Genomic DNA, 8,077 nt, shown 5'->3' on the forward strand with positions numbered 1-8,077 from the left:
GCACAGATGAACTCGGCATCTATACTGTGTTTTGTGCAAATTCTCGTAGGTCCATTGTGTTTAACAGGATTTTTTTTTCCATGTTTGACCTTACTGCAGTGGACTGCATTACAGAAGTTGAAGCACACCTGCCTGTTTTTAAAATTAGTTGTATGAAATAGTCCTTTGTGGTTTCGCTAACCTTGTTTGTGCGCTGTACTCCCTTTCTTCTCGCTAGAGTTCGATTCATCATGTTGGTGTTCCTTCTCGGTGTTCTTGTGAAGTGTACTTAACAAGCACACAATGTTCAGCACTGATTAACTCAAAAGACCGAAAGACAGAAATAACATGGAAAAAAAGGAGAAAGTTTGTCCAAATCCAGTTTAATTAATCTGCAGAGACGGAACTTGCAGTGGAGTTAAAGCCTTGGCTATCACACAGCCTGTGTGTTGGTGGAGTACACACATCCAATAAATGATCAGGATTTTAGCTTTCACTCTGAACTTTGTCAAAAAATTATTTTGTTCTTCCTGTAGGAAATTTAAATATATTTTTGAAATAATCAATTTTTTTATTGCTCTAAGTTATGGTCATAAGTTAACTCAATTTACAGTGGGCAAGACATGTATTGAACAAATCAATGTCTCAGGAAAAAAGAAAGAGGCTGACTGATAAGTGAACTCAACTAATATAGTTTTTCTAGTCATACCAACCACTCAAAGCACTTTACAGCAGAGCCACATTTCACAAATCACACTCTCAAACGTGGATACTCCCATCAGTAAGCAACTTGCAGTTAAGTGCTTTGCCCAGTTTGTAGTGTTTGTTGGTGTGTTGTACCCCTGGGATTAATAAAGTATATTTATTCATTCATAAGCATATTGACTTTTGACGTGAACATGCTGGAATCGAACCAACAACTTTCTGATTGCAGGACATTCATTTATTTTTTTCCAGAGTCACAGCTACAACACAGCAGCCCCCACACATTCACATAGACATCCACATGGATCCACGTGGAAATGGTGCTTCAGGGGACACTAAAGTTTTAATTTAAATTTTCTTAGGTGGAATGGGTTACAGAGTGAAATTTAATCCTTACATATTGCTGTAGACAGCAAAATCGCATATTTTGTGAAAAATACTGACATATTTCTAACTTGACCTATAGGCCCAAACTCTTCATTAGCTTCAAATAAAAGCTGCTGCAAAAACTTAATGAAAAGTTCTGCAGTAGCTTCAAAAAGTCTGACTGAAATCTCTACACTCGCTTTGTTTGTTCACCATTCTTGTTTTCTTATTGTGTTTTACATTAACCTCATGAGGACACTTTATGGACATGTCCCATATTCCTCGTTTAGCACCACTTACAGGTCTGGGGAAGTAAAAAATGTGTTTTGGGCCATTCTCTGCTTCTGTGTTGATAAAATATTTCTGGAAATGGTTCAGTGTGGACATGGGAGTTTTTGAAAAAGACAACCCTTTTTTTTCTAAACAAAACAATTGTTCTCATGCGAACATGTCCCGAGAAAAATATTTGATATGTACTTTTATCCCCTGCTGTGTGTAAGTAACCACTATATTCATATGGAGGACCAACATATACATTTCTGCTTTTTGTTTTGAATTATGTCAGTTTTGGCCCTCCCCATATATACGTTCCTCCACATATTAACGCATCTTTAAAATAGACTTCCTTCCATCCTCTGCCTATTTTATCTTTACTTATATTTTTAATTGTCTTGTTTTTGAGTATCTGGGCTATAGGAAAACCACCGTTTTCTGCTCTTGCGCTGACAGCAGTGGATTGTGGTCCTCCACCTGAATATCAAAGCTTGTCCAAGGCTCCATGTGTTGTGCATTCAGCACTTCTGTAACACAATGCCATATGTACTACTGTCACCTTCAAGTCAGTTTGGGCCAGGTTTGCAGTTAGCCTCTAACCTCTATCATTAAGAAGGTTATCTGCCCACTGGTTTCCGGGATGTTTTCTGTCAACTCTGCACATAGGTTTTTGAGACATTTAGGCAGGTTGTTGGGCACACTTTTAAAGTCAGCATTGTTTTACCATGCAGTGGTTTCATCTTCAAGTAAATAAAACCTTATGAGTGTGTCTGTTTTGCGCCTTATTAAGAGAAAACACATAATCATTGTGCTTAAGGTAGTCATCATCTCTTCACACCAGCATCTGTTTAATGGGTGTTTCTCAGTGCATTGTGAGACTACAACATATAATGTTTAAGGTAGCAGGGATTTTACAGTAAGATTTATATAGTATTACAAAACAAATTTCCAGTAAAGTGAACACATAACTGTCTTGTGATGTAAAAATCTAAGACAATAATACATCCTTTCAATACATTTCCATCTTTAATGTGACGTCCCCATAGAATGTAACAGCTGGACAAACAAGTCAACTATGAGAAGAAATGTAAAGGATGAAGGAGAAGGACCGCAAAACACAAGCCTTTTCTTTTAAAGGAATAGTCTAGAACTGACTAAAATGTGTCTAGTTCCAAACCAAAGCTGAACTTTGTATTTCCATAAGTGATATTTCACGGGTAAAAACCCCACTGAACATTAATTCAAGAATACCATACCAATAGAGGTGGGCAGATGTTACCAACTTGGTAACATAAATGCCAAATTGGTATCAGTATCACACAGAGCCCATCTGGTGAGATGGGACAGAAAAATGAAAACCTGTGGCCACCCATATTATATCTAGTGAGAATGACTCATTTATTTTCTGGCCACATCTTAATATCTCATATGAACAACTTAACTATAATAAGTGATTAAGTCATGGCCACAAGTTGTTTTTTTTCCTCCCATGTCACCAGTTTGTATTATCAGATAGCTAGAATCAATCCTTTAATTTCAGATTCCCCCTCGACATTTTATTTCACTTTGGTAATGTAGTTTCTGAAGTCGACAAAAAAAGATTTTCCACCGATCGGCTCTCAAATGATAATTTTTACACTTTGTTTATGTAAAAAACAATGGACGTAAATTTCTTTAGCTTTTCTAAATTTTTTTATTTCATTTAAGAATGTTTTTAAAGTATTTTCCAGATATTTACAAATGTATTAATCTAAATTTTGTCATAGGGTGTTCTGTTGAGGGGGATTCATGTATAAAGTTACAAATGTCAATCAACTATGGGCACAAAACCTCAGACGTTGGGTAAAATGTTGATGAAAATAGATTTTATTTTTCACCCTCTGTGAGTCCAAACTTACATACCAATCTACAAAAAAAATGCTTTCAAGAGGGCAAAACTAAAATTTCACAACAGCCAAGCCAGAACTAAAGATGCCTTTAGTTCTGGCTAAATGGGGAATGTTGATAGACTCTTGTCAGGAGACAAAATGCTGAAATTGAATTATAATTGTACTACAGCCAGACCAATCAGTCATTCTATACACTCAGACGATTCACTTTACCATTTCTTTCATTATTTAAGTAGACTTCTTTAGAAATCCTGCTGCGTGATCATAGGGGATTACCAAAATTATTACAGCCGTGCAAATTGATATTTGAGATTAATGTATTCACAGAAGGGCCCTGAAATCTGTGGTGTGTGTAATTGTTTTTTATCTTTTATTATTCACACTTCCTAACACACTGTACAATATTTCATGTTCTTTGCGCTAACACAACCATTACATACGTCTCATGAAAATAACCACAAATGCATACCGATTTCTAAAACTTTGATAGCACCAACAAGACATGTTACTAATATCAAATTATTCCAGCTGTCAAATGGTTTGGATTGAAACTAATTAAGTGTCTTAACAGTTCTCACATCTTTTAGCTGTAACTGTAACACAGGACATGAAAAACACTGGTGGAAGTGGTGCATTGCATAGAGATTAATTCTAGAGCATGGATTGATTTTTCTCGCCCATGTGAAGCAAAAAAGGGACAAGAATTTGAGATATGGATGCATAAGAAGTCACCAAGCAATTATTTACCATCAACAAATCGAACCCCTACCCAAAACTCAATTTTATACCTTAAATGATGTACTCAAAAACCTCGAACTGAGGCTCTGAAAAAGTCACACTGTTAGCAGGCAAAAACAAGAACCTGTGGTGGGCCAATCGATAGAAACTTCATTACAAGGAAGCCTGGCTAGTAATCTCCTTGGCTGCAGCTGTGAAGGCATACATTCTACCACAGCACCTGTTCTCAATAATGTATCCAGCCTGCACCTGGAGGAGCACAAAGGCGCATTCACACAACTGCGTGGATTAACACTTTCCATCTTTTGTCCCTCTATCTGTCTGCCTATCAAATGCAAGCTCACAAGGTTTCTGTGTTATTTCGTACTCTTACCCTGTTTCTGTCCTGCAGCTTCGGATGAGCTTTCACACATTTGTGCTAAGATGCGTTTTCAGCAGCTTACAAGAGCATAAAGGGAGGAAACTATGGGAGCAAACAGTGAAGGTGAGGAGCAGCAGCCGGGAAAGTGTGAGGAGAGCAAAACAGGGTAGACGAGGTTGGGGGTTTTTTCTTCCCTTTTTTGCTTAAGATAAGTGGGGCATTTGGGGTTCCGCTATTGTGCAGTGTGTTACCATGTTTGAACAGCTCAATTTTCCACCAAAGTAGGCCCATAAAGGCAAACCACAGAGACATTTAAAAGCACTTTGCCATTGTAGCTTTCCTAGTTTAAGAAAATTGGGCCTCTGCAAAAACAAATAACACATAATCTGTTTGCTATGTTTTCAGCCTTTGATTTTACTCATAATATCTATAGCAGAGTTAGGCACCAAAAGGGAAAATGTCATATTACAAAACTTTTAATTGATCCCAAAATACATTTCCTGGTCTCACATGAAGCTTGAGCTCAAAGGAGTTTGTGCAAGTAATGACTGAAACATAATTGATTGCGCATATCTATTTTTTATGCTAATCCAACCAGTAGATGGCAGTGACAGAGCAAGAACTAGTGCCATTTAAATCACCACAACAGACAAGCCTCATCATATTGCCCCTTAAGATAAATAGAAAGTAACTGTTTTGTAGAACCATGGACAATTTACTGCCCTTAATTTTAGAACTCTCTCATTGTAGATACCTTTAAAATGTATTAACTTGACAAAGAGTTATATTATGCCTTTTGTCAAAAAAATGCACATTTAATTAAGAAAAAAAGCCAAACAATTACAACAGCTAGGTGTGTGATAAGACACTATTTTAAGATTTAGTCTAGAGTCTACATTTCTATCTGGAATATACAAGAACAATCTGGTTAACATTGAATCTGTAACTTATTTAATCAATTCAATGATACATTCATTACACAGAGATCTATTACAGACATTTATTTGTGTTAATTCTGATCATTGTGGCTTTCAGCTAACAAAAACTCAAATTTCAATTTATCAAAAAAGTCAGACAAAACCTTAGTTTTAAGGGAAAATGCTTTGGCTCAAAGATTGATAAAGATTACTGATATGGCTCTAGTAGGGTTGTCATGATAGTTACATTTTAAACCCCATACCAAAACTAAAAAATATATATTCTTGATACTATTTTTGATACCACTGCAATATTTTTGACGGTACATGGTTCTTCTACTTAAGAGCAAAAAGTGTGTTTAATGATAATATTTTAACCAGTCAATCAGGGATTCCTAAATGCTTGTTCATCTCCTATTTCCACAAAGCTGCTCCTTGAAGTTGCAGTCTCTAGTCAAGCTTCCACATCCCTCATGATTACCATTTCCCCACTCAGTAACAGTAACTACTGTAGTCCATCAGACTAGCGGCAGCAATTAGTGGTGGACCTGTTCGTCTGCTAAGCTCATCATACGAACTGCTTCTCAATCCAACACTCCTTAGAACGGTTGTAAGGCAAAGTGTCAGGGAGAACAGGACCTTCTTAAAGAGACAGAAGCCAATTTCTAGGCGTCAAATTACAAAGTCAAATTTCTTTTAAGCCATGTTGAACAGTATTTTTATAACAACTGAAGACAACATAACTACTTGATCATGCTACAAAAGGGTACTACGTGCCATTATGGCACGCAGTACTACCCCTTTAACAGAAATCCCTTACCACAAACGTACATTTAACATAAGAACAATTCAAATTAACTGCTGATATAAGAGGGTTTGTTTTAAAAGCATGTTTGTAGAGGATTATGCTATTACAAACAACCCTGGGATACTAATGTGAACCCAAGTTAAAACAGTAGTGTTAAGCTAAAGCATCATGAATAACTATCTTAAAACAGCCAGGTGTAAATGATGGTCATGTTTAAAGGACAAGAGAAGAATAAATATAATCTCAACCACTTTATCACACCCTTTTAGGAGTTATAAATCATGTGCTAACTTTAGCTTGTAACAACAAACCCCACTTGTAAACACAATGTAGCTTAACTGTAAATTAAGAACCGTGTAAAAAAGGTTAGAAATCACTCTGACACCCTGGAAATTCATTCAAAGATTAACTAATTTGTTTAAACAATTCTTTACCTATTCCCTTTGAGTGACCTCATTGTGGCGCATCAGCAGGTAGATTCAGTTTTCCATTTTCAGCGCATTAGACTAACAGCAGTGGGATGTCCATCAGACTGTGAAACAACAGGTTTCAAAGGCAGGAGAAACAGATGCCAATTAGGGTCCACATTGTGGTTATGTTTTTATTCTACCTTTTATTTTCTCCTTTTGTGATCAGCACCTCTTTCAGCAGTTGACTCTCCTATGCCAAAACCAACCCTGATTCTCCATAATATCTATCATATTTTATGTTTTATTTACTGAAGTGGTTTACTGAAATAAATTCACCATTCAGTTAGTTTATAATATTCTCAAAAGCATCTGTTTGCATCCAGGTATCACAGAATTAATGGAGCAGTAGAGCTAACTCTTCAGTCAAATTCTTGCCTCTATCACAATGAAAATATGTGGACCGATTAGATTTCTTCCTTGTTGACTTGACCAACTCACTCGAACACTGATGTCTATGCAAATTAAATGTGTGCCTTTTCAAAACATGTGACACGTGTTTGGGTAGTTCAAACTTAAAACATAAGCGTTTTAAATGGCATTTGCCAGCCTTGAAAATATGTATGATGGTTGTAACTTGAAGTCGACATGATAAAATTGCTGTGGCACCACATCAAGCTGTACTGAAGTCAAACATTCTCTGGCTTGTTTCACTCTGGGAATTGTAGTAATTAGGGTGTTTTGCCCTCTGGGTTTATTAGCATTGTATGAGACAACATTATTCATCAGTCTTTATTATGTAGGGAATAGAATAGCACTCAAACATTTTGAATCATTACACGGACTTAAACTGAGTAGCTCAAAAGTAAGACTAAGCTTTTACTGACAAAAAAGTAACTACTGTTGCTTATTCTTAGCTGCGGCATGCATGTATACCTCTACTACAGGATTGCAACTCATTAATAACATAACCTAATCACATCTGCCAGTGTACTAATTGTTTACCATACTGCTAATACATCATTGATATCTCCTATGTTAATGACTTGACATAGGAGAACAAACCTCAAAATAGTAATGTTGTAAGAAAGTGATGCATCCAAAAATGATGCAGTAAATCAGAGCCAATTGTATGCCATTGATTCCAGAATTTATAATTCAGAACATGAGCATATCATAAGCATCACATAAACTTTAAAGATGTGATGAGACTGGATGTATGACAATCTCTCCTTCATTTTCACATTTAGACCCGCAAAATAAGGAAAACAGCACAGTAGATATCAGGGAAGTAAAATCAAGAGCAGAGCTTTTAGTTATCAAGTTTTCTTGTTTTATAATTAAACGCGTTGATTCAAAACTAAAATCCCAATAATTTGGTGTGGTGGAGTCCATCTCACTTAACATGAAGCTGTGTGGCTGTTATCAACATAGCTTATGAGCTCTTTGATTAAATGTAAAGACCGAGACACTAGCCAGACATCTGTTAGGAAATCTGCACAGTGATTACACTGCCTCATCTCACAGAGACTCATAGCAACAAATGATGTAATTAAACTAGAGTAATACTGCCTCTTGGCCTCGGCTTCCTTCCTCATGTGGACTCCAGTTGTGGTATCCTCTAACCTTAAATA

This window comes from Poecilia reticulata, linkage group LG3 (assembly GCF_000633615.1).
Source record: "Poecilia reticulata strain Guanapo linkage group LG3, Guppy_female_1.0+MT, whole genome shotgun sequence".
In the NCBI taxonomy this organism is placed as follows: domain Eukaryota; kingdom Metazoa; phylum Chordata; class Actinopteri; order Cyprinodontiformes; family Poeciliidae; genus Poecilia; species Poecilia reticulata.